The sequence below is a fragment of the Cygnus olor genome, chromosome 21 (assembly GCF_009769625.2).
Source record: "Cygnus olor isolate bCygOlo1 chromosome 21, bCygOlo1.pri.v2, whole genome shotgun sequence".
Taxonomy (NCBI): domain Eukaryota; kingdom Metazoa; phylum Chordata; class Aves; order Anseriformes; family Anatidae; genus Cygnus; species Cygnus olor.
Window position 1 is genome coordinate 5,440,695 of NC_049189.1, and position 27,305 is coordinate 5,467,999.

Genomic DNA, 27,305 nt, shown 5'->3' on the forward strand with positions numbered 1-27,305 from the left:
GATGTCTGTGTTACCTCCTCAGCACCCCACAGCACTCAGGGCTAGGCAGCAGCCGGTGCCTCCTACAGCTTCCCTCTACCCCAATCCAAACCCAAACCCCAAATCAGTGGTTCAGAAAGGGAAAACCCCCCTCCTCACTGAAAAATCATCACAGATCCTGCCCTTTGGCACTTGGACAGGGGGTGTGGGCACTGCTGCTTCCTATCAGGGTCACATACCTGTGGCTGACAGACTTCAGGGTGTATGGGAGGAAGGTGGGAGGGCTGCAAACGTGCACGATGCATGACACCTTTGCACAATGCATTGGTGTGAGGAGAGGCATGAGCCCAGGTGCAACCATTGCTCCATCAGGGTGCAGTGAAAGTACAGGGGCCGTGCTGAGGAGAGATGCTGAGGGGCTGCTGCCGCTGGGTGAGTGCTCCTGTACCAGGCTGGGGCAGGCAGCATAACTTGGAGATATGGAGTGTTTAAGCCCTGCACCGGCTCCTCTGACTCACCTGCACTGAGGAAAACCAGCCTGGTATGTTTATTTTTCTTTTTTTACCACACGAAAAGAGCAGTGTGCTGTGTCTCCCCTGTGCTTTGCCCACTCCCACACCCTCTAGGGACTCAGCCATGAGCTAGGTCACCCTCGCCCCTTCCCTGGCACTTTGTGACGCTGCAGGTGACACATCCCAGGGACCTGGTTGCTGAACAGAGTGCCCCAACAGATGGGTGAGGAGTGGGTGCTCCTCTCTTATCCTCAGGGCTGTTTGTACAGATTTTATCTGCTTCCCCGAGGCCTGAGGATGGTGTGAGCGTGGGCTGGAGGGGCTGTCAGCCTTTGCAGGAGGTGAAACAAGCCCAAAACAGTGGGAGGCTTGTGCGTTGTGTTCCTAAGTACTGGCACACCATGTCTATTTCTTGTTATTTTATTTTTTCCTCTCAGGTCAGAGCAAACTTACTCAGGAGCTCAGCATAAGAACATGCTTGAGGGTGTTGTGTGCAGCAGGAAGGGCCAGGGAGCTGGGCAGCACCTCGATGGGCAATGGTAGGGAGAAAAGCAGCAAAGGAGTCCTCTCAAAGGGAGGCCTGAAGCAGGCTGGGTTGGGGTGAGGAAGGTGTTGGGAGGTCTGGGTTTCACACCTGAACGTGGGGCACAGAAGCCCTTCAGCAGGGGGGTTGGTTGTCAGCTGCTGAAGCACAGCCCTGGCTGGGCCGAAAGGCAGCAGCTGGTGAACTGCGCCATAAACCCCTGCTTGTGACGGGCAGCAGAGGAGGCTGAATTAAATTACAAACAGGTTGTGATTTAGGCAGACAGCAGAGATGTCCTCCACCTCAAACATGAAATGTTCTGCTTCTGGAAAGTGAAGTCCTGAGGTAACTATGAGGGGTGGATAAGGCCTGGCAGGAGGCAGGATACCGCTGTGTGGCTGCATTTCTGACTAGCTGAGGGGGACACCTTGGAGAGGAAGGGTTGTGGTGCCTGTAGTGACTCTGTTTTTGGGTGGCTGGGTCATGTCCTCTTCCACCAGAGGATGTGGCAGCCTCAAAGTCCCCAGGGTGAGGGTAGGTGTGAGGGCATCCAGCTGCTGAAGGGGCACCGAGCATCATGGCGCCGTTCTTTCTGCAGAAAGGCAAGCAGCTCTCACTGACAGCTTTACTTTAACACTTGTTAGCTTATGTTCGGTGTTGGGCTCAGCTACAGGTGTGGGCACTCTCGTTCACCATCACCAAAGATCACTGCAGGTGGGGGCTGTTGGTGGTTAAGTTCCCCCACCCAGATGAGGTGCTGTGAGGTTATTTATTATACCAGGCTGACCCCAGAGATGTGGAGGGGGTTGGATCTTTCACAGCCTGGGCTGTGCTGAATGCTCTTTTTCCTTTCTTAAACGTTAATGACATTTTCAATGGAATCTCTTAGTGCTGAGCGAGTACAAGGTGACAGCGAGGGAAGGTTGTGTGTCTGTGTTAGGACTTCAGGCCTTTCTAGCTGGTGGCCTCTGAGCTCCCAGGGGCTGTGTTGTGTTGGATGCAAAGAGCAGCACAGACTTGATTCCTTTCTCTTGAACCCACTCCTGACCTGTTGGCTGGCTTGTGCTGGCTCCTGGGGGCCCTTTTCAAGGTGTGAGCCTGGGCTTCCCTTGAGCTATTTGCAGATAACAAAGGAGAAGGGGGGGGGAAAAAAAGAGCTGTGAGCTGATCAAGCAGTCAGAGCACAAGCTAATTGCCTACAAATGCCTGAGTCTGGACCCAAGTTTGTTGTCTCAGTGTTGAGCACAGCTTGTCAGAACAGCTCTGTGCTATGGGAGAGAAGTGAGAGGCTCAGGCTGTCCCTTGGCGGTGTTCAGGAGCATGATGAGTTCACTGCTGCTCTCCTCTGCTTCAAGGAGGTTGCTTGATGGACAATGTAGTTTTGTCATGAGAGGGTGAGCAGCTGTGGTTCATCTCCTTGAGTGTCACCTGTGATTGTGATAATTTCCTGAATGTGATGCAGCCCAAGGCTGCTGAAGGATCTGATGTCTGTGGGGTTTCCTTTCCAGCTCTGTTTGGAGAGTGGAAAGTTCAGGGTCAGACAGAGTCCTTGTAAGATGCAAGGCTGCACAAGAGAAAGCAGTGGCATGGTGGTGCTTTGGTTGTGTTTTGTGCCTTTATCTGTTTCTGTCTAGACTCAGTCCAGGTCCTTGGGTGTAGTGACACTGCTGAGAATCAGCTGAGATGGTGGGTCTGATCTAACTGTCTGAAAACCCAAGGGGCTTTTTCTCCTGCGAGTGCCGTTGAGCCAGCTCTGCTGCTCTGGATAGTTCACAGTGCTCCCACTGCATGCTCTCTGGGCAGTTTCTCAAGCTGCTGCAGAGACTGGAGGGCTGATTTCTTTTTTTAATCCTTGCAGCCTTCCTGAAGGATTGAATTCCTCAGAGATTTAGAGGTGGGACCTGCCCCCCGCCCCTATTGTTCATGCACCTCTCGAAGGAGCTGAAGGGTAAACTCAGGCTACTGTGAATCCCTAGAATGACAACGATGATAAATCAAGATATCTTGCCAGTGCTTTGTCTGTGTGACTTTAAGCTTTTTTTTTTTTTTTCTGCTGTAGAAATGGAAGTGACATCTGTGTCTAATGTGTGAGGCTGTGACCTCTGAAATCCACTGATGGATGCTGCCACAAGGCCCTCATGCATCACTGAAGGCTGCTCTGCAGAGGCTCTGCCCTTGCTCTGCCAGCTGTTGTGCAGCCAGGGTGAGAGCACCGTGCGTGCAGGCACCCTCACAGTGTCCCAGGGCTCTTGCCTCCATCTGGGAATGCAGGAAGGCTGCTATCTCATTGGGGCAGACACTAGGCAGGCCATGGTCAAGCTCATGTGGCAAGAGAAAGTGTGCTCTGAACAGCCCCAGCATGTGCTTAGGCATGTGGTGTGGTGTCAGATCATCTCTGACCTAGTCATCTCTAGTATGCTGTTATCAGCTTCTAGCTGCTGCCAGTAGCTGGGCCTTTGCTTCTTTGGAGATTTAGGTTTAGGGCTGAGCAGTTGGTGAAGTGAGTAATAGGCTGGAGATAAGAGCGTGCCTCCAACCCTGGAAAGCACAGAAGGCACAAGATCAGAGACCAAGCTAAGCATTTAATTTAACCTGTTCTCCTAGGTTAGCATTATATGCTCCTGGAGAAGTCCACCGGTGCTTTCTGGAAAGCTTTCTCCCTTCTGTATGATCTGCTGAGGCTGCTTCTGATAAAGTTGAGTGCAGAAAAGCAGACACAGCTACTTCCAGATGCGCACTGACACCTAAGTTCCTCCTCTAGCGCTGCTGTGCTGACCCCATGCCTGCCGAGCTGAGGAAGCAGCGTCACCCTGCTGCTCCAGCACTGAATCCTCCCGGCTCACGCAGCAGCTGGCTGGGGACGTGCGATGGAGCTGGGACGGGGCAGGCAGGGCTGTGCTCCCCTGTGCTGTGTCGTAAGGGGGGTGTTGGAGCTGGGCAGGCAGCAGTGGAGCAGGGATGAGCAAGGGACCCTGTGAGGGAGGGCTGGTGGTGACTAGCCACTAACCTCGTGTGTGCTCAGCAGCCTGCAGTCCCATTTATTAGCACTTAAAACTTGCTGTCTCTGCTCCAAATGGAGTGTTTACAGCATTGACACGAACAGCTGTCCCAGTCAGCCAGATCATAACAAATGGGAGCTCTGGCTGGAGTGTTATTTTGCTGCAAGGGGGTAATACATCTTATTACTAAACAATGAAGCTCGTGATGGATGGTGACGGGTCTCTTCGCTGTCTTGCTTGATGATCATGCTGAAACATAAACATAAAACGTAAGATGTTCCCAGGGATCTTGGCAAGGCCTTGCATTGTACCTAGTAAGAGACAGCTTTGAGGTTGCCTGGTGCCTTAGCTGCAAGGGGCTTTGCAGCAGGCTCTGGGTTATGCTGCCTTCTCTCCACAGTGGATTAGCTGGGAGGGATGTGGGGGTCAGGGAACAGAATTCAGGGATAGAGAGGAGGAGGAGGATGTGCTAGCCAAATACATCAGCTGTAGCAGGAGCTGAAGACAATCGGAGCACTGCAGAGCTCTTGTCCTAGGTGATGTCTGATCATAAGGCAGTGTGGGGTCCAACAGTCATTTCGAATAGGGCTCCATTACTGGGGGAAGTTGTGGTTTGGGGGGCTGGGGGTGGAAATGAGGACACAGTTCTCCAGAGGGCCGTGGGGGAAGGTATGGTTATGGGGGTGGCAAGGTCCTCCTGAGGGCCATGCCCATGATCCTGCTGCTTCAAGTGACTTGGATGGAGGGCTGTAAGCCATAGCCTCTCTGAGCAGACAGCTGGAACAAATGGTATGCTCACTTAGTGCCAGTGCAAAATTGAAGGCATGCTGTTCAGGACAAAGGAGCTGAGCTAGTCTGATCAGCCACCTCTGCTTCCGAGCGCCTGCAGAGGCAAAGCTCAAGACGGTTCAGGTACATTACCTACAGCTTGGAGTCATTGCAGAGATATCAGTGGGCTCTCGGACTGAGCCCTACAGGAGCCGCAGGGGGGTACTGGCTGGCTAAAGATTGTGACTCGGATTTCCTACACGTGCCTTCACCCACTCTCCCTGCCCTTCATGCTCTTTCCAACCACAAGGACTGATGAATTTTCTTACCTGCTCTCCCCCGCCACAGTGGTGTTTTATTTTTAAATGGTAACTGTGAAATGATCAGAATAGGTGGTGCTGTGATTCCACAACAAAGGAAATATATTCAGGTCACAAATGGGGCGAGCAGAGCGATGGGAACTGGCATCTCTTCTTTTGGGGGCTCTGCAGCAGAGGGTGCAGGGTGTGAGCTGCAGCACAGTGGGGCTGACAGCAGTGAGGACCGGCACTGGGTGTGCAAGTGACACTGGTAGCGTTTGGAAGCCAATTAAAGCTTATTTAAAATATTAGCATATCAGCAGGCAGGAATTCTTCCGACCGGATTGATTTCACTAGGGGATCGGGGAATAGGGCCAGCGTTCAGCTGGCAGTTTTTCTTTCACCATGATTGCGTTCGTCACCTGAGCTGCCAGGGCAGGGCTGCGGTCTGCTGGAGGAGAGCAGCAGCGGGGCCGGCGGTCTCCTGGGGAGGGTAGCGCAGCACTGCATGCAGCTGCAGGAGCCGTGCCAGTGAGCGGACGAGCTCCCACTTGGGAGCCATGAAAGCAGCCAACAAAGGCGCTCTGTGTCTGTGCGTGTGTTTCTTCAGACTAGATGAAGGAGGGAGAAGCTTTTTAAAAAAAATCCCACCCCTGTTTTTCCCAACAAGTTCTCCCCGGTATATATTTATATTTGGTATCTATTTAGCAGAGAAGAGGGGAGGGCTGTCTGGGAAAGGGGTTTGCTGGAAGGGGGTGGGTTTGTAATCCAGACATTCAAAGACTGTCTTAAATAGAGCATTAATGGAAGGGGGAAGGTTGGAGACTGCAGCTTTCTATTTTGGTGAAAATGGAGCTTTCTGTGCGTGCCAGCTGCTGCTTGAGTGCAGGAGTGGTTGGTCACTGCACGGAGGAGCTTTTGTTTATGCATCTGTTCTCAGTGCACAGCACTCCTGAGAACCTTCCTGCTGTTTGGGGGGATTTGGGGGTCAGATCCTAAAAGGGAAAGAGTGAGCAGAGCTGGCTTACCTGGAGTAAGCGTCGTGTATGTGCCAGGGTGCAATGAGCGGCATTGCAGCTGGACTGGGAGCACACTTGCCTTTCTCCAGACAGCTGGAAGCAATCTGACCTCCAGATCTGAAAACTGCTGCTGGACACCTGATCTGGGAACCCCCTCATGGCTTTGCCTTTCTCCCAGGGTGCAAGCTGGGTCTTTGAGGCACTGCTGAGCAGCGCCTGTCGCTGCTGCCTGCCTGGCTGTCTCCTGGGCTGGACCAGCTCCGGTCTCGTTACCAGTTGTACCCACAGGTGGGGAATCGAGTGTTGAAAGATTTGCTGAACATCAAACCGCAGCCAAAATCAGTGCCCCTCTTTTTTCTTCCTGTCAAGGTTGTCATGGTGCACTAGGAGACTTTTTTGCCTGACTGTTGGCTGAAGGTGAGTGCTGGGGCTGCCATAGGTCTGTGCCCAGCGGCTCTGCAGGCTTCAGTTAGCTCAGGTGAGTTTGCTCCATGGTTCAATCAAACCCCGAGCTCAACACGCTTGTTTTTTTGTTGGTCGATATCAGTCTTTGAAAATTACAGCCAGGTTGCCCTGTTAGCATGGGGTGGAGAAGTAGCATGGACTTGATTTCTGTGGGTGGCTGTGGATAGGTGTGAAAGCAATTCCCAAGCAGCCGCATGGGGTAGGAGTACTCCTGGAGTACTGCATGAAGAGATCATGGCCACACATCCAAGTGAATTACAGACCAAACGAGGAGTTGATTAGATATATCTTTTTCGGGGCCTGGGTACATGGTATGGCAAAAAAATAATCTGCAGGTCTCTGCACACCCACAATGGAAGTAGATGTACTGAAGTTGATAGGGAAAGTTAGTCTCTAATAACCGCCTATCAGCAAAGAAATCAGCCTGGTCCCCAGACACTGACTCTGACAATCATTTTGTGCTAATGCTTTAGCTAGCGTGTCTGTCGCTCAAATATTTGCTGAGGGGGGTGAACTTCGCAGCTCAGAGGCTGAGTCTGCCAAGGAGGAAGATGGGAGAGGTGACCCGGGCTGGTGTCCGTGTCTGCACTCGGGATTTTGCCTCAGAAAAATGCAAATGTGCTTGGAACCAATTTTGTTCAAGAACGTGAACAGGCACTCAAAGGACCTTTTTTTCCCCTCTCCCCATGACTTCTCCTTCTCTAATTACTAGGATGAATGTGTAAACCCTCACACTGAAGTGTTCACAAGAGTGGGTTTACTCATTTTACTCTTTCTTGGCGTAAAAGGCATCTTATTAAGGAGGTTTTAATGTGTTTTTTTTTTTTTCAGCAAGAGACATGGATTATAAAGCTTTAGAAATAACTTGCATCTGGAAAAGCCAATTAATAAAACAAAAATTCTGATGTCATTTTCTCATATATTAACAATTCATAGATAATTTACAGTGCTCATGTCATTAGGCAAATGGACTTTAAATTGATTTCAGATTAGTGGGTTAATGATTTCCCGCAGGTATTGTTTCTGTGGGCAGCGTGCATGGTGTTATTTTCAATAAAGGGGTAGGTGTGCAGGAGCAAACTCCTGCCTCGGTAATTGAGGCGATGATGGGAGTGGTGGTCGCATCCAAATGCGGTATTGATCAGCGCAGAAAGTGCTGACTGTCTCCATCACTGTGGCAAGGAGAGGGTAAGGAAAGGACTCTGGGAAAGACTGCAGTCTTTGCATATTTCTCGTACAGTAACGGTTTTGGTATGTGTTAACTCCAGGTGGTGCATTAAGGTAGCCGATTGATACGGTGTTGTTAAATAACCTTGCAGTTTATAGTACTGGGGGAGAAAATTTATGCGGCTGAGTTCTGATTATAGCTGTAAGGGAACAACGTGTCCCCAGATTGATTAAAAACAGGGCGATGATTATGTGGCTTCTGAGCGTTTGGAGTCTGAGACCGACCCGAGGGGGAGGCGCGGTGCTCTCCCATCGCTGCTGCGATGGCCAGGCTGTGTGCTGGGAGTCCTGCCTTACCCCCCTCTGCTGCCAGCTTCTGTCCTTGCATGACTTTCCCCCCCTCGTTTTTCTTCTTGGCCTGCCTGTAAAGGTTGTAAATACTTCAGGGGATGGGCTGACTGTCTCGGGTATGTTGACGTGGGGAGCTAAGGTTGGAGCCCTGAGGTGCTCGTGGAAGGTCAGCAGTTGGTATTTCACCTTGGTCGACTTAGTTGCCAGGAGGTCCAGACTTGTCAGAGCAAACCTGGAGAACTCTAGTAGCGCAGTTAGCCTTTCTGTAGGCACGTGATGGCGTTAATAAATTGATCTGGACTTTTTGTCTCATCACCCTAATACTAGAGGTATTAAAAAAAGCTAATGAATTCCTACTCAGGGAGATATTGTCCCAGGCCCACAGCTGAGGCAGGACAGATGCCTGCCCAGGGTGATGGGACGAAATGGCAGTGCAGCAGGGAAGGACATCCCTCTGTGGGGGTAGTGCTGCCTTCTCCGAGCCCTGCGTTGCATGGGTGGGTTTTGTAGCGCGAGGCTGTCGATGCAGGACAGTGCCACGCAAAGGTTGCGGTCTAAATTGCGGCACTGCTCAGGGTGTTGCCAGGCACTGCTGTTGACTGCCACGGATGGGGAGGCTGAGTGCTGTGGAGGATTATATTTTGAGCACGATGGACAGTAACTCATGAATTAAATGGCTGTGGAAATGGATTTTGTTGGCAGTACATATTTGTGGAGTGCAGTCTCTCTGTGGCTGCCTGTTTACACAAACTCTATTGCTTCCAAGCTTTGTATTACAAAATTAAATTCCTCCTGCATTAAAAATTTATGTTGGATGAAAAGATCAGTGTATTGAAACTTGGTGAGAATATCCCCCTCCGTGCACATACACGCATCATTTAGATGTGCCTTTCCTCTGAATGCCGGCTGATGATCCAAATCATGCGAGATAAAGTTTATAATTACCTTCTATCAGTGCTCTGTAAGAAGCGGAAAGGTGCCCTTAAATAGGGGGTGATCCCTATAAAGATGAAATTCATACTAACTGAGAAGTTGTTATTGCATCCCTTAGCATCTCCTGTGCTCCAAAGGTGTTGAAAAGACTTGAGAGAGAGATTTATGGGAAGGTGCCTTCTCACAATGTGTTATTTTGGCTTCAAGGACACCGAAATTCTATCGCTTACTGCACAGAGCTACTTGTGTCAGTACACAATTCAGCTCATAATTATAGCCTTTCATCTTATTAGCATATGTAAGAGTTTATATAAGTTTTATCCAAACATTTTTAATTCATTAGGTGTTCTCCTTGTATCTGCTGTGCCCTGGGGCATAAGGAACACTCTGCAGTTGTTTTTTTATGGAAATTAGACCTTAAAGACGCACATAAATCTGTAGACATGGTTCTGCAATTTAAAAATGACTCTGTAAGATGCGTACAATGAAGGGAAATAAGGATTTAAAGCACCATCTTGGTAGAATACAGTTTATTTTGTATATATTTTGCAGGGAAGCAGATCCAGCAGCACATCTTACAGGGATCCAATTATGAGAAGTGGAGGGAGAAGGTGGAACGAGCGGGTGGGAAATGACAGGGAAAGATGGTGGCAGTGGAGGTGAGCAGCAGCCTGAGGAAGGGACCCGAACTGGAGTGGGGATGAGGAGTTGGCAAGAAAGGCAAAGGCTGGAAGACCACTGGGATGAGGTCTTCAGCATCCCAGTAACACAGTCTTTGGGTTGGACCCGCCATGAGTGTTGTAGGGCTTGTGTGGAGAAGCTGGCTCTGAGCAAGGAGTGATGACCATGCCCTCATCATGTGGAAGGAGCCCCAGCCCTCCTTGCAGAAAATCATGTTAGTGCTGGCTGGCAGCGATGGTGCTGTGACTTGTTGGCTTTTCCTGGTGCGTGTGTTTCCCATGGCCAGACGGCACCAACTCCTCCGTATGAAATCTTTTTTTTTTTTCCATTAATTTGCAGGCTATTTATTTCTGCCTTCTTGGCTTGGCCTGCACGCTATGAGTCTGGAGGAGCCGTGACCTGGAGGGACCATCTGTTTCTCTGCTGGCAGGCAGGAGGGGTGGGGGCCACGGAGGAAGGATGCAGCTTCTATGCTGCTGTTCCCTATGCCTCCTCACTGTCTGGGTAATTAAAAATAAAATTAAAAAAAAAAAAGTATTAATAGTCCTGTCTCTCTGGTAGCTGTAGTGGAGTCAGACTGTTTCTCTCTGCCGATGGAGAGGCTTGGGAGTGACCCGTTTCCCTCCCGGCATCAGAACCCCTCTGGTCACAGGAGTGGCTTGGCAGCAGCGTGGATTTCCTCCAGCAGCTGCAGGTTGCAGCACATCCTGCTCATGGGAGCCCTGGGGACAGACCTGGGAATGCCAGCCTTCAGAAGGACTTCGTTTGGTAACAGACCGCTTTGATTTCTGGTGGTCAGAGCATTGGTTATGGTCTTCAGAAACCCACGGAAAGGCTTCAGATCTAAACCCACAAAGGTTTTAAGCTCTCAATTTAGGAACTCCAGTGGCAGTTTAATGTTTTTGCTGATAGCAGCCTGTGAATGAAAGCCCCTGCCCCGCAGTGCTATCTCTAAGTATCTGTCACTCTGTGTGCTTAGCAAGAGCAGAGAATGGGAGATACAACTTCTGATTAATGCCTCCAGGGAGCTTCCGCAATACTGTTTTGCAAGCAATTGTCATTTAACATTAAGGTAAATACCTTGCAGCTATGAACTAGAAAACCTTTCTTCCTTTCCTTTTGGAAACAGCCTCTTGGCTTCACAAGCTCTTGCTAATGTTAAAACCACTTCTTTTTCTCTGCCAGCTCTGCAGCCGCCCTGCTGGTACCCCGGAGCTCGCCCCGAACTGGGGGCGGCCGGTGGTGGGCAGGGATGCTCAGTGCTGTGCCAGCAGGGGATTTAAACGAGAGGTGCTTCTTGGTGCCTCTGCCCTCCTTCCCTCTGCAGGAGGATGCTGCTGGCTAGCTGGCACAGGGTAATGCTGAGTGGCTGGGTATGTAAATGAGCTCACTTTCATTAGGGAGCTTGGCTGTAAGAAAACACCATTAACTCCATCAAGGCTCATCTCTTTTAATACCTGTGTTCCCCCTGGAGGCATCTAAGTTTCTAGGCTAATAATTTCTTATCAGACTCTGACTTTTACTTAAGGAAGTTGCTTCAGGCAGGGAGACCCCACTCCTAATATTTTTTCATTCATTTCTAAATGATTTAGAGTCCTCTAATTATTATTGCTTCCCTCAAATGTTAAACTTCTACCTTTCCTCAATGCCTCATCTGGCTCTCACTGCTATAACCCAAGCAGATTAATGCAGTCACCAACCTGCAACAAAATCCTTCTCACCACTGTGTTGGAGATCGAATGTTTTGGGTATCACTGCATCATTGCAGGTGATAATGGTGCTAGTACCTGCCCCGTGAAGGTGGTAGCGGTTTTCTCCTGTGAAGGACAGCACTGACTCCTTGTCCTATCACCCCCTCCCAGCAGCCAGCAGCATGTCTTGTTCTGGCTCCTTCCAAGCAATGCAAACAATTACTGTTGTGTGGGAGCCACGACTGCCCGTGCTTTAACAGCATCGCAAATTACACTCATAAATTCAGAGTGCAGCTAATTGTTGTTTTATGGAGTAGATGTTCTTCAGGAAAAAAAAAAATTAATCTGTAAACACTCCGATGCCCTGCTGAGCACAGGACTGTTTATCTTCGGTGAGGAATAGCCTTCCAGAGCAACCTCGGTGCACGCCAGATCACAAACTTTTCAAGGGCAGTGGTGTTCCCTTGGTGTGGCTCTGGGCAAGCAGGAGCTGTGAGAGAGGTGGGTTTTGTTTGCTTGGGTTTTATTCTGGGATTTCACCTGCCCCTGGAGCAGCGTGCTTTGTGATTACGATGTCGCTTGTTCTGGAAACCCCTCTGGCCTGGCTGAGATGAGGGCTCCCCTGTGCCGCCCGCTGCCCTTGCGAAGGGGAAGATGCAGCTGGTTTGAAGGATTACAGTCAAAGTGGATGCGACTGGCTGAGGCAGGGGACAGACGTAAACCTCACTGTACAATGCTGGGCGGATTGTTTTGCTAATTTGCAAGGATGCTGTTGCACCATAAGCTGGTGCCTTAAGAAGGTTTCTGCCCTTCATCCTTCTTGAGCTTGTCCAGAGGATGGATGGGACACCCAGGAATGAGGTGCTCTGGAGTACTCGGTACCGCTCTGCTCACAAACCTAGCCCTTTAAGGAGCCACTCAGCTTCCCTGGTGCTATTGTTCTTCTGAGCCTTTTCTGCTTCATTCCTAATTGGATCCTCTGTATTCAATTGTCCTGATCTGCGGAAATGTTATGAGGATGAGGGTTTTGGCTTTTTTCTTTTCTTACAGTGATTTATTGTATTTTAATTCTGGTTTCAGTGTGCAGGCTTCACTTGGCAGGAGTGTGATTTGCAGGGAGGCAGAGTGTGGGAGGCTTTATAAATAAAATACCTGCTCTGTCTCCCTTCGTGACCAGGGTCTGATCTTCATTACTCCAGGGCAAACCTGGGAAACTTTCCACTAAAATTCAGGGTTGCACCGGCACGGTACTGGTGTAGCAGAGATGAGAATCAGAGATGAGAATCCGTCTGCCTGCAAATTGCCAAGGCTGTAGCTTTCAGGACTCTAAGCAGGTGATCTACATGCATTTTAATAACCGTAACCTTCACAGCGAGCGTGCATTCTGCTGAGTGTGCAGATCGTAAACCTGCACTGCAATCGCTGGAAAGGTTGTTTGTGGTAGATCTTGATATACTGTTTAGATTGGGCTTTGTTTGCTCCAGTGAGGCTTTGGAAGGGAATGATGTGCTAATTGAGTATTCAGCAAATAGCAGCTTCCAAAAGGTCCTTGTCTGGTGAGGTAGGAGATGCCCCTGAAAACACACTTACACTGGTTAGCACATGTGGCAGTGCCCTTGTGAGCCAAATGGGATCCTTTAATTATAGATAATAATGCTTTGAGCTTTGCAAGTGCTCTGCATGATGAAAATGCTCTTGGCCCTACCTTGTAATGAGGAAGCAGGTAACGACAGGGAGGTTTCCTTGGCTTTTACCTTCAGCACATGGATGCGGTTGGTGGGAACTGTGCTGAAAGCACCATCTTCTGCCCACGTTCAGCTTCTGAAAAGGATGCTGCAAGGAGCTCTGGCATAAATGCCAAGATTGGCAAATGCTACGTGCTGCAGCGAGTGTTGCTGTACAGCTGGGCTGAGATCTGACACCATCCAATGCGGGACCAGAGGGACTCAGAGCAAGCACGGGGCCTGCAGTGCATCAGCTGGGCCTTTGTGCCTGTCTGTGCTGACTCCTGCTGTCACAGCTGCCCTTCATAGGGGAAAAGCTCTGTAGCCTTTCTAAAGGGGGCATTTGAAATGTAAACTTGAGCCCTGCTTTCGTGTAAATAACATAATTTTTCCCTTTGTGGAGCCTGCTACAAGGTGCGCTCTCAGCTGGCAGCAGTGGAACTGACCAGCGACCTTTGTAGGAGGGGGAGAGGACAGGTCTTCCCAGGAGGTGTAGTGCTGTCACCTTGCTGTCGTTGGGGCCTGATCCTGCCTTGAGAGGAGAACAAGCCAAAAAAGGGCAAGAACAATCTTGGAGCACAGGCCCTGGTGTGGAGGTGGCTGGCAGCCCCACTGCTGGAGGGCTGGGGCCTGACCTCCTGTCCACTGCGCTGAGCAGCAGCACCAGGTCTGCTGCTAAACCAAGGGCTGTGGGGAGCCCAGGGGTTGGCTGTGGGGAGAAGGAGGCAAAAGCTTCACTCTGCTGTAGTCTCCAGGCAAAAGCATGTTTCTGTGGAAATTCAGCTTATGGAGAGGCGGGGGGGGAGCCAGGCTCCCCCAGCTGGCTCTTGGCAGGTGGTCAGAATGACGTGAAGGGGAGAAAATCTTCACTCATCCCCTCCAATCCCATACGTGGTTTATAGGAGTCAGGTTTTGTTCATGTTCTGAATGGGGGCTTACCCTGAATGCTGACTGTTAGTGTGAGTATGCTCAGTTGTGTTTTTGTGGGGTCCCCTTGCTGCTGTACTGGGCCCCTCAGAATCCCACTGCTGTACGTCTGCAGCTGAAATACCTCAGCTGTAACCTATTTAGCTTTCCTGGCAAAAAGTTTTCAAGTGGAGCACGAGGCTTCCCAGGCTGCGCGTGGGTGAATGTGAGAAAAGCCAACAAGGTGTTCAACTCAAGTAGGTCAGAAGAGGGAACCTGAATTTTACAGGAAACACTGATACATGTACTTTAAGTGATTTTATTCCAAATGAAAGAGAAATCATCTCTTTTTTTTTTTTGAAACTCAGGTTTTCTAGAGCTGGTTCTAAAAAAAAAAAAAAAAGTCCTTTCCACCCCAAAAATAATCACCCAAAACCTTCAGTTTAATCAAAACATTTATCTTCAGTGGATTGGGTGGGAAGTGTTCCAAACTGATGCAATTTAAGCTCACTTCTAACATGCAATAAATGTGATTATTCAGCAGAGGAGTTGAGAATTACATCTGATACGTAACTCCTGTTGCCTTCCACAACCAGCATGAATGCAAGTCAGTAACTCCAAACCAAAATGCAGTGCTGTGACCTTGGTAATCCTGCAGCCAACCTTCCCACCTGCTTTCATCTCCATCTCGTGTTACTTCCTAATTAACACCTTCGAGCACGTGGTTCGGCTGCTGTAGGAATTGGGGCCCCTTGCATAAACCCTTTGTGGAGTTTATCCGTGGAACAAAAGGCCCTTATTATGCTGTCTTTGTGGCTGCTGCGTGGGAGTGCTACAGGGTGTGCAGGACGGGAGGGAGAGGGGGAAATGTGCTGCTGTGTGATCACAGATCTGAAGGTGTTCTCTGTATTAATGTAGCAGGTGCTCTGTTCTTTTCACAATAAGAAAGTCCAAGAAATAAGAGGTTTAGCTTAAGTCATTGATACAAAAAAAAAAAAATATGCCTCCAGTTTTAGCACTGTAAACAAACGAAGTTGGGTGTATGTCTAAACAACTGCTGGTTTGCAGGCAAATACATAAAAACCACTCAGGATGTGACATTTCCTCAAGAGGACTTCGCTTTGATTTACCTTCACTGAAGAGCAGAACATGGTGGTGCTAGTGCAGCTGCCCCGGCCCTGAACTTTGCTGGCTACAGCAGGTTTGTGTGAGCGCAAAATGCTGGTCCCTGGGGAAAGGGACACGGCTGGAGCCGGCTGCTGAGGCAGCTGCCACGTGAGTCACTGCAGAGCTGCCTCTGCCCAAGTCCCTCTTCTGTGCATCCTTCCTGTGGCCTTTGGGTTTTTGGGGTTAGGGCACCCATGGCATTGGGTGCAATTTGAAGCAAAGGGGCAGGAGTTGGAGCACTGCAAGCCAGGAGCTGGGAGCCCCCAGCCCCGTTTCATCCCTGGCAGCACTCTGGTCACCCTGCAGAAAAGGCTTTTGGCTGAGTATGTGGGAATGCAAACTTGAACAGACCTTTGGGGCAAGGACTGCCCGCAGAACAGGGCTCAGCAAGTGCAGGGAGCTGAAGCACAAAGCGCCTCCTTGACATTTTCCTTGTCTCCCCCAGAAACTGCTGGTTTATGGCTGTGAACAGCAGGAAGCGCAGAAGCAATTTCTCCTTTGACATTTAAATTGCAGACAACATTTCCAATTAAATTTCCCTTTTTTACTAGATGTTGTTTCAGGTGTATTAGCCGCTTTATTTTGTTAGAGTGGTTATTATCTGTTGTTGAGGCTGCTGGCAATGCAGAATCTGCTGACATTTTGGCAGGAAGGTCTCTGAAAGCATTGCCTGCTCTTAACTTTTGGGGGTGCGTGGGACTCTGCTGTTGGGCCTCTGCCAGGGCCACGGCTGTCTTCAAAACTCTGCATCTGCTGGAATCTGCAACCCCAGCAAATCCAGCACGTGCTGGAAAGCCCTGGGGCTTTTCAACCACCCACCCCTCGTAGGGTCTTTGCCTGGGTGGGAGACGGTGGGGCCTCAGGGAAGGATGCGCAGGGGAACACCAGATGTGCCCCCAGGATTGCCTTTCAGAAGGATACAGAATTGAGCCTAGGTATTTCCTAATGGATTTGCTTTTCATCTCTTTCATACTGCTGGCCAGATGAAGGTTTTCTTTTTTGTGATGAGAGATGTTCCTTGTCAGGGCTCTTAATCTGTGAGGCTGTCCAAATAAGCTTACAGACCTGGAAAGACAGGAGGGGAGGAGGATGCAGCTAGTCAGGCAGAGCAGGAGGCTGAAGGAGAGAGAAAGAGAGGTTAGGAGAGGGTGAGTTATGTCATGTTGATCATCTGTGTTGCTTGTCCTATTCTCCTAAGCTGTTGTGAAGTAGAACAAACTGGGTGAGCAGAAACGTGCTGGTCTCCCAGCATCAGGGGATGATGCACAGGGATTTAGCCCAATGACTTTTTTTTTTCCCATTGCACTGGGGCAGGGGTTTAGTTTGGAATAGCTTTACTGAGCCCTGCAAGGCTGAGGCTGCAGCATTACCCAGAGACAGCAGGAGATGTGCAGGGATCAGCTGCGTGGCTGTTCCTGGCTTTGTGACGAGCGTGTTGTAGCGATTTCACTTTGTAGGGAGCTGTGTAGTTAAATCCCCTTCAGCTTGCTTGCCTGGTGCTGCTCATGTAAGTTACTTTCTCTGCTGCTGGAGGCAGCTGTGGTCCTGACGTGCTAGGAGAGAGGAAAGCCCTTTGCAGCAGCAGGGTGGTGAGGACCAAGGCAGCTGCCTTCGCTGGTTCCTCTGAACGCATTTGGGTTGGGGGAGGAGGGCTGGCAGCACCCGTGGTGGTGCTCTGGATCTGAGCTGGAGCAGCTGTCTCCAGTTCCTGGCAGGTGTGGAGGCCAGGGGCTAGGTGTGTAATGGGGGGATGCCTTTTGAGGCTCCCTCCCCACACACCATCCGTGGGTGCCCAGACCTGTCCATGCGGCCCTGCGGGACAGAATGGATTTGCTGCATGTCGGCTCTGAAAATGTCCTGAACTCAGTCAGCTCTGCAAGTGCTTCCTGCCTGGCTTAGATCTGGAGAGATGTCACTGGGTCTTGTTAAACGCACCAACCAAGCAACAGAAGGCCCAATTTATCTTCTGCATGTATCAGCTCATCCAGGTAATTGTTACCCAGGACAGGGGCAGACCCCTGCTGGTATTTAGGGCAAATGGGGCATCCACACCCCCAGGATTGTCACTTGCTCTAATCAAACTTGATATTTCTGCTGACGTTCTTCACGTCTGCGTAACATCTTCTGTGTCAAAGTCCTGGAGCGCTGATGAGCGTTAATTATCTGCCTTTTTTCATCACATTCCTATGGGGTAATATTCCTCAGTTTAGAGAGAGGAGTTTAGAGGCACCGAGAGACTAAGGTCAAGAGGAGAGACGTGTGGAGAATGGTAATACAGGCCAGTAAAGCATTTTGAAACATAAATTCATTCTGACTCTGAAGGAGGACCAGAAATGCTGAATTACCTGTTCATTTACCAACTTCCCTAGCCACAGGAGCAGCTTGCTCCTTCCTGATACGAGGCAAAAGCGTAAGCAAGAGGAGCACTGCTCCCAGGTGGCTCCCTTAGCAGGGCATGGGACTGGCCAACAGTGCAAGAGAGGTTTGGGGCTTGAGATGCACAGCAAGAATGAAATGCAATTTATGAAGGCATAGACTTAAATGAATTGGTTCATTTATAAAAATCAACTTCTCCAGGCTACTTAGCTTTTTGATGTCTCACCAGTATTTAATTGTCTTAACTTGATCTTAATAGAATTATTAGGTTTTATATCTCTGTAGATCTTGAGATTTATTTCCCAGCTCTCAATCTATTGGCCTGTGGCAACACTTCTGCTTAGCTTTGATTTGCGGGGGGAAAAGTTATTAGGCCAGTGAGTGGTTCTGCATTAGCAAATGGAACAGTTCCTAATCAGCTCATCTGTTTTGTGCTGCAGACTTTAAATGAAACATTGCTTTGGCAATATTTACCAAAGTGGATGTTGTCTCGATGAGTTAATTATCCTCCTTTGTCATCTTGGAATGGCCTCTGTACCTCGACATTGCACGTCTGAGTCTTGCTGTCCCCCTCTTCTCGAATAAAGCTTGAGCAGTGAGACTGCCTGGGGACTTGAGGCAATACGGATCCAGGCAGGTTGTGTACAGTCGGGTCACAAAGAATCACAAAATGAAATGCAGAGTGAGAGCTGGTGAATGGATGGCACTAGTGAAGTGAGGCAGGAAGATAAAAAAAAAAAAATGTGGGTTTCAGTGTTTCTGTTTTCTGAAACCCTGAACTTTGTTTTGAAACCATCTTTTGTTTTTTTGTTTTTGTTTTGTTTTTGTTTTTTGCTCTGCTTGATACAGAACAGGGTTTTCTGGCCTCGAGCCAAGATGAAAATCTCTTTTCATACCTGCCGTGGTCAATGGCTAAGTTAAAGCAAACGAACTCCCTGCGTCAGCTGCATGCCCAGACTGCCAGTGTGTGAGGTTTTGGCTGGGAAAGGAGAGATTGGCCCCATATCTTCAAGGATCCTGCTTCTTAGAGAAGGGGAAGGCATCTTGGGACACCAGTAGATTTAGCTAGTATTAACAGCAGGGGTCAGTGACAGGCTCTGTCTCTAGCTGATAAGTGAAAGAACAAGCTCAGAGCTGCAGGTCAAGAAACAGCAGTTGTCATTACCCTAGAAGCACTGATAACATAATCCTTTAATAATACCAACATAATACCGGCAGCCGTGGGCAGGGAAAGCTTGAAAAGCTGGCCCTGAATTTGGTGTGGAGTCCCATGGGAGGGGACGGTCGGCCGAGTGCTTTGCTAGGAAGGATGCTCAGCTTGTGCCCTAGTGATTTCCCCCACCCCAAAGGGAGCGGTACGGCCTGTGCTCCTACCTGTGCCCCCAACTGTCCTCAGGGCTTTGCAGCTTTTCAGAAGTGGGGAGTTTCAGCAGAGAATTAGATTAAAAAATGTGTAGCTTGCCTCTTGCTGGATATGTTGTCCCTCAGCCCTCTGCCCCCCACTTAAGAAAATATTGCCCTCCAGATTCAATCCTGTCGCCCATTATTCATGAGGTCATTACTGTTTAATTTAATCACCAAATGTCAGCTCAACCCCATTTATTCTGCCAGCTCACTGGAGATTTACCTATTTATTTTACATTTCAAATGAATTGCTCATTATTCTGTCATTCTGGGATTTTATTCTGTAATTTATTTTGCGGGCCCTGACAAGTTGAAAATGAGCCCTGGTTCTCTCCTCTCTCTTGCATGTTAATCGCCGGGCCCACGGTTCAGCCCTTCGCTTGCAGGACCGAGGGACCTGACCCAATATTCAGTGAGGGAAGGGAACCGGGCTGTGTAATCCCACAGCTGCTGTTGCTGATTCAACTGCGACAAAGAGAGACGCTTTTTTTTCTTCCCTCACCTCTCCGGTCAATGTCAAAGGACAAATTACCCCGTGCAACGTGCTCCTGAAATACCCCCCGGCGGTTCAGAAGTGCACGGCGTCCCTTCTGGCCCGTAGGCATGCATGTGGATGTGCTGTTAGTCCTCAGAGCAAAGGCTGTGAAATACAAGCATTGGAGAATGCACTGTTTCAGGGTGTAAATCAGCCTTCTGGTTTTGAGGTTAGGATGAGATGGTCCCTGCTGAGGGACTGTCCTCACGTTGCCTCCTTCCAGCTCTACTTTCCTTTCCTTTGCTCTCGTTTCTTGTCCCGTGTTGGTGCTGGAGAAGGTGCTCTGCTCCAGTTACACGTCCCCAGGCTCCCGTGGTGCCCCGGTGCCTGGGTCAGGTCTTTCTGTGCCCTGCGAGTCCCTGTGCCTGCAGCTCAGCTCCTTGCAGACAGGTTGTGGTGCTCGTAACTCGTCTGCGTGCCGCCTGGGTCCCATCCTGCCCACCACCCTGTCCAGCCTCATTCTGCTTCCTCGTGCAGAACACCATATTATGGAAAAGCAATTTTCTGTCTGGATTAGTTCTTTATCTGCCAATTGAGCACTCCGTGCTATCTCTGTTACCCTGCGAGCTGCTGGGACCCGTGGGCCCTGCACATTGCCCCTTCATTATCCGGCTGAAGATCAGCTCTTCTGTGCTGGAGAGAAGACTTAAGGAAATGCACAAAAGGCAAAAGACACTGGTAGGCACTAGAAAGAGCAAGAGGAAGAATTCAGAGGACGCGAAGGGGGATTTCAATCTTCAGGCTCATTTCTTGGTGGAAAATAAGCCGAGCATGCGCTCAGCCCGGTGAGAGCCAAGAGCAAAAAACCCACTGGGTTTGTCTTTGTGATGCTTTCCCTGACACTGGCACAAACCCAGAGCGCCTCATTGATTTTCTGTTTTGCCCAGTCTGGAACGAGCAGTGTGAGATTGCTTCTGTTTGCTGGGCTGAGTTATTGCCTGTTGCCTCCTGTGAAGTTTCCTGGCAGGTGCAAGAGTTGGACGGGGTAGATCCGCCTTGTTTTGCTGGTTGTCTTTTCCCCTGAGATGCTGTCTCTGGCCACTGCATCTTCACACCCATCTCAGCCTGGGTCATCCAAGGGCACATTTGGGAAGTCACCGCTTTGCGGGGCTGCGGTGGGAGCACTTGTAAGAGCACCTTAAACACACAAAAGTGACTCTGGTGCTCTTCCCTGGGAGCCCTACCACGTCCTTGGGCCTGGGTCGAGCTGTGCCCTGCCTGGAAAGGAAACTTCCCTTGCTGATGTGTGCAAAATGCCTATTTCTGGTGTTCCTCAGCGCAGGGAGGATGGGGTGGCTGACTGTCAAGTGCTCGTTCTTGTGAACAATGACTCGGAAAGAATAATTTTCCAACTGGATGTCAGGCGTGTTTATTCCTGGATATTTAAGTGCTCTTGACTTGGCCCTAACTGAATTTGTGTCGCAGCATTTTTCTTAATTATCCTCTCTGATTCCTCCGTGTCATGTGCAGTTGAAGATTAATCGGGGAAAACAGTGGTATGCATCCTGCCTGGAGGCCGTGGATCTCTGCGTGCATCTTGCAGCCTCCCAGCAGGCTCCAGGGAGGAGCCCAGTTACTTCTGCCCTTGTCCCCCCCTCCCAAGGTCACCCTTCTGCGTCCCTCCCCGCGCCACCCAGGGATGCTGAGCACCCCTTCCGGAGCAGGGTGGCAGCGCTGGGAAGCGTGCTGGGCTGAGGGGGCTCCCCAAGCATCTCCCATGCCCTGGCTCTTTGGGGTGTGATGGGGAGGGTATTCAGGCCATCAGTAAACCTTCAGTGGGTGACTCCTGTCCTGCCTGGTTAGGTCCTGCTGGAGGAAGGCGTCTGGAGCCCTGCTGAGTGCTCCTGGCTCTGCTCTCAGCTGAGCGTGGCGTGACAGATAGAGGTTATTCCTGCAAATGCTCCTTGCTGCCATTAACAAGTCGTTAATGGTGCAGAGAGCCAGTACCAATCCTTCAGCCTGGCTTGGGCGGTTGCGTGGCAGCGTCCCTGCCGAGCGGCATCTCCTGCTTCCCCACATCTCCTGCTTCCCCTGTGGCTGGGAGAGCAGCGAGGGGCTGGGGGGCTGCTGCGGGCGGGGCTGAAGACATTTAGAGGTTTAAGCTCCTTGCTCTCAGCACAGGCAGGAGGGCAGGAGCGCAGCCAGTGTCCCTCTGACAGCCAGGGGATGCAGGGCTCTGGATCAGTCGCGGTGCTGCAGGCAAGCACTTGCTTTCAGCTCATTTTCCCCAACCCTCAGCGTTCCCGGACAGAAGAGGAAAGAGAGGAAGAACCTTTGCTTGATTCAGCAGGCCGGGTGCTGGTGGGGTGGCTGTTTGATGTCGCAAAGCTCCGTGTGCCTCTTAACTGTAAAAATGCCTGCTCCTTTTGAAGCTACGTAGGCAGCCGCATTACTGAGAGCACTAAGTACGAAATAAAGCCCCTCGACATCCTCCCTGCTGGTAACACATTGTGGGAAGCTTTGCTTTCGTTTAAAAGAAGCGAAGAGCTTTGCTTTTCTGCCAATAGAAGATGCATTTCTCTGGCAATTGGCATAAAATGAATCTATTTAAACAGAGGTAATTTGGTGCAAAGAAATTGATTTTTCTATCACAGTAATGTTGAATAACGTTACTTTCTTTAAAACTTAGAAGAAAAAAAAGGGGGGGGCTACAGTTTGGCATTTTGCGTTGCTGTATAGCTGTTTGCCTTCGTGTTTTTCGTAGCCTGTCTCAAGGGGATCTTGCTGTGCCTTTTTTTCCCTGATAGATTTAGTTTTGCTCTCCTGTCTTGCATGAGAAATGCCTGCCTAGTTAGTCTAACCCCGAACTCCAGAAATGTTCATTTAATTCTGGATGATCCCACTTCTAGGAATGGCAGGGTAGCATAGGGATGGCAACAGCAAGGGCTTGGACACCCATGAGGTCTGGTAGAGGATGAAGGGACTAAGATGCTTAAGTCCCTTAGGGACTAAGATGCAGCTGAGCATTTTAAAAAGTGTCTAAGGTAAGGGGATACTTGGTCAGCTTAGGCTGTGGAGCTGTACAGCTGGCTTCTTCTGTCTCACTTCTTCCCCCTTTACCAACAGGGTGCTGTCACCTGCGAAGTGGCTTCATCCCTTCTGCCTCAGCAGGCGCTGGATGGGGCGAGGACAGCAGGGAGCAGAGCAGCACCCACTGGGACAGCAGGTAGGGATGGAGCTGACCCTAATGCATCTCCTCTCCTGGTGACGGCTCTTTACTGACAGAGCTTTGTGCTTGAAGGTAAGAAGTGAAGGGGAGGGTTGGATTAGGGCTGAAAAAACACCAGATTCTTTTTTTTTTTTTTTTTTTCTATTGGCAAACCTTTCAAACTTACCTCTGTGGCCTGGCTAGTCTAATGATGAATTGATTTTCTGTGCCTTGGTGGATTTTATGGAAGCCCTGTCAATGTAAGGCACTTGATTTGGTTGATAAGAAGTGGGCTGGGCGGTCCAGACTGGGATCCGATCATTGCAGCATCACTGGTGACTTTTTGAGTGGCAGATTTCCCCATCACTGGTGACTTTTTGAGTGGCAGATTTCCCATTAACCTGGGGAACCCTGCTCAGCTTGTTCCTGAGGTGCCCCCGATCAGCTGGTGTTTGGGGTGAAATCCCCAGGTTTTGGTGGTTGTGGCTGCAGGAGTGGGGAGCTGGGCAGCCGTGGGGAAGGGAAGAGTGAGCCTCTGGATCAGGATCTCGCTGCTGCCTCAGCAGATGTGCTGCTGGCTCTGGTGCTGACGTCCCACTGTCGTGCTGAAGCTTAATAATGTTTGGCAGCAGCTAATTAACACACTAACGACGACTTTGTGCCAGGAAGCTGCACAGCCCCTGCAGATCTGGATGCTCTGCCCTACGGGGGGAGGCTGGGGTCTCTCTGACTCCAGTGAGTAATAGGAACACCACGGTACGCTAAGGGTGGGTGTAGGGCTCTGGCTGCTTCTGAAAAAAGGTCACCACTCGTGCTTGTAGATGGCCGAGGCTGCAGCCTGCGGGCACAATGGGGACTGGCTGAACGTGGAAAGATCGGTGAACGGGCCTGTGCTGGAAGCTGGGCAGTCAGGCTTATCAGAAGCACTGCCTCACCACTTGCCTTGTCTATGAGCTGGTAGGGTTTTGGTACACCCTGTGAGCTGTCTGGGCTCGTGGTATTTCCGACCTGTCCTACAAAACGGAGCTGGTGAAGGTGCTGTTCAGGTGGGGATGAGTTCCCTGGTTGTACGGGGTCAATAGTTTGAGTGCTGCGGCAATGGGCCTCCTGCAAAGTTTCTGAGGTTGATGGAAACCTTCTCAGACTTTGGCAGGCTCTAGAGTTATGGGGTGCCCAGGGAACCACGTGCCCCCCTTGCACAGCAGAGCTGGACATGAAGCACTGAGCCCCTCCCTGACAGATACAGCACCTCAGACACGTCCTGTCCCATTACAGCATCTGGGCAGTGAGCTGCTCCATGCTTCATTTCTGGAATGGCATTTCCCCTTCTTGGGGCTGCCACAGGGGGCTGAGCCCAGCCCCGTTCCCTGCACCATCACTCTGTACCCTTCCCCAGGCCGCTGTGGGAACAGAGGGCTCCTCCTTGCTCCTGTGGAGCTGAGATGCTGCCTGCTGCTCCCGGCTCTGAGGCAGAAGTTGCTGGCAGCGGGGTGCTGCCTCTCCGTGCCTTTCATGAGAGCCCTTTCTTCTCAGTAGGGCAAACAGAAAACCCATGACCCCCTCTACTGGCAGTCATCGCCAGCTGAAATATTATTTTAAGCCAATATAAATTCATTCACATCAGTGAAATGAGGAGGCAAGGCTTTTCCTTGCTTTTCCCATTAGGAATAAGTCTGCCCTCTGAGACAGCACTTTTACATCCTTTACTGAACCTCTGCTGCCTGCAGCAGGATCGCTCCCTGTTCTGCAGGGTGAGCCGCGCTTGCTGAGCACCCTCTGGTCTTTCTGTTCCTCCTACAAAGAGTGTGAAATGCTCCCGAGTCACCTGTGCTGGGCTCCTGGGACTGGCAGTATTTCGTCTCTTCTGCTGACAGTGGGAATAATCTCATTTCTTACTTAAATATCCCTTTTCTCCTCAGGTGCCTGCAGGGTGCAGGGGCGACCTCTGCTCCAGTGAAGCAAGAGCCAGCCTTGTCTGGGACAGCCAGGGGATGCTGGGACACAACTTGGAGACTAGCTGAGACTTCAGGAAGAATATATTTTTTTTGGTGGAGCTATTTTACCAAAGGGGATTATTCTGCTAATTGATTTAATATAGTTAATTTGAGGCTGGGAGCTGCACTAATCTGTGCTGAGGGCGCCAGCAGCATGAGGTCTGTGCTTGTGTGAGCCGGGCTGCAGGACAGCACAAACATCTTGCATCCTCCTCTCTGCTGCGACAGACCCTCTGGCGAACTGCAGAAAGTGGTAGGAGCCTGGAGGGGGCTGCTCAGGGCAGAGCTTTTATCTAGAGAAAGAGGAGCTAAGAAAAAGGTAGTGCTGTAAGGGCAAGGTGTGCAGGAGCGTGGTCTGTGGTATGTTGGGAAAGGGAATATTTCAAGAGGGTTTTGGTTAATTTATCACAAGCATTGTCCTAGCGCAGAACTGTTTTTGCTGTCTTTTTTTTAAGAGAAACTTTGGAACTTCCGAGTTTCAGATACCTTACTCCTTTGGGTTATTTTTAGCTCACCCTGGCAGTGAGATGAAAGCATCCTCCTGGCCTCTCTAAACGAGGAGCTGCTTGCTTCTCTTTGCTGGGTCTGTTTTATAAGTGGAGGAAGAGAGTAACGGAGCCAGCGAAGCAATTATCTCTCTCTGTGTGGGGCTGTTTCATGGCAAGCCCTTTGTTTTTAGCCTGGCGGTGAGGAGCAGCACTCAGCTGCAGGATTTCCACGGAAGAAATGATGCAGTCTGCAGCCTGGGCTTTCTGGGTGTCCTCCCATGTGCCCAAGCTGCTTTCTGCTTATGCTCACATAAAGGTGTTGAAGGAAACCACCCCACCTGCAGAGGTGGTGTTTTTTTGTTTTGTTTTGTTTTTTCCACATGTGCACTCTGGTCAGTGGGACTGGCTGGCCCTTATCCTCTTCTGCTGGCGGTGAGAGGAAGTCTCTGGTCTGAAAACTGTGTGTGTGATACATTCATGCTCCTTGGCACTGACAGGAGAGCACAGACCTTGTGGTTAATTGACTTAGCCACGAAAAGTTCTCACCTTTGCTCTGCACTGCGTTCTCCCTTAATTCACAGACTCAGGGCAGTGGTTCAGACAGCTCACTGGTTATGTAGGCTGTATAGCTTTTTTCCCCTCTTTGCTGGCACCCAAAGGTGCTGTTTGTCTTGGCCATGCCACATAGGGGGCAGGGAGTCCCTTGTGGATAACTGGGGGAGCTGGAAGAAATGGGAGCAAGTAACCTGCAGGTGGTGAGGTGATCGTCCCCCTGTCCTCTGCTCACAGCCTGAGGGGACGGGGTGGGTGGGGGGGGGGTGTGAAGGAGCATGGGCTCTGCTCAGCTCACTCCTAAGATCTCTGTATGCTTTGCTGTCTATGAAAACTGGATAACATCCTGAGCTGGTGCCGTTTGGCTGCAGAAACTCCTTTCCTGACTCAGCCTGGCTCGTGGAGGAGGGTGAGACATGTTTACACCAGCTGTGGTGCTGACCTGGTAACTGGGAAGTGGTTTTTCTGTTAGAGGCTGGAGCTGGACCAATTTGGTCCATACAAAGCCGCTTTTTAATGCAGATACTGCATTAAAAACTGGTGTTGTAATAAAATAATTAAAAAAAAAAAATCTCCATAAAGAGAAGATTTTGAAGACTTTATCCTAATCGTATGAATGTTTCTGCGTTAAAGCATTACTATAATGAGAATGTGTCAAGGCTTTGCTGGCAAACCCATTAAAACAGATTAGAGCATCTATCTGCACTATAAAAAGGTCTTTTGAGTAGAACTGCCCGTAATTCCAGCTGTCACAAAACAAGAGGCTCCTGAAATGCCCTCTGAGCAGCCATCGGAGCTGGGGAAGACTCAGCCACGTGGTCTTGCTTTGATTGCTGGCAACGCAAGAAGTACTCTGACCCTTGGGCTGTCATTCCTTGGGGGAATCTCTGCCTTGAGGAATTAATGACCTTTCATTAAGCTGAGATAATTGTCGCTTCAATTCCCAGCTGACTGGGGGAGGAGAACAAGGGCACTGGCATGTGATGTGCTCTATCCTGTGGCTTTCATTTGGCCACAAGACCCGTCCCCAGCTCCCTGAGCACAAAGGCTCGCTGGCCAGACAAAGGCAAGGCCAAGCCAGAAGCTGCTCCCTGTGACCCAGAGAGAAATGGAGATAATGAGCTTGCAGGGACCTGGCTGTAGGCAGAGGCATTAGACTAAGGCGGGCTGGGAAACAGACTTGGAACTGATAATCACAGTGTGTTATTTCCATTGAAATTACTCAGATTTTTTGACCCAAATCCCCTCTGTTCTCTAGTAGGCATAGTTAGTAGTTGTTAGTTTTGTTTAGATAAAATCCTCCCCTATGTTGAGACTTTAGCTTAGCTGAAATGGGCAAGTTTTCACTTTAAAAGAATAGTGGAGGGGGAGAAATATCTACCCAGCCACTTCGGTTATGACTTCCAACCCCAGCACATGCCCCTGAATGGCAAAGTGGTGGTATGAGACCACATGTGAGGGCTGGAGGATCTGGGGAGTATCTGAGAGGGGCAGGATCAGATCAGCATCCATGCTTTGGGGTTTCTACCCTAATAACAATCCACGTTCCAGTCCCCAGATCCTTGTTTTGATCCTTTTGAGCAGGGAATATGAAAAGGAACACTCCTCCATATTCAGCAGATGC

General features: G+C 50.1%; 2 long non-coding RNA genes across 2 annotated transcripts; both read left to right on the forward strand.

Moving 5' to 3' along the window:
- The first annotated feature begins 223 nt into the window (after positions 1–223).
- LOC121058327 lies at positions 224–3,710 on the forward strand. Its single transcript, XR_005814173.1, has 3 exons — positions 224–520; positions 929–1,359; positions 3,619–3,710. It is a non-coding gene; the product is annotated as an uncharacterized LOC121058327 (long non-coding RNA).
- An 18,859-nt stretch (positions 3,711–22,569) lies between these two features.
- Positions 22,570–25,005, forward strand: LOC121058326. The gene is made up of 2 exons (XR_005814172.1): positions 22,570–22,740; positions 24,567–25,005. It is a non-coding gene; the product is annotated as an uncharacterized LOC121058326 (long non-coding RNA).
- The last annotated feature ends 2,300 nt before the right edge of the window (positions 25,006–27,305 follow it).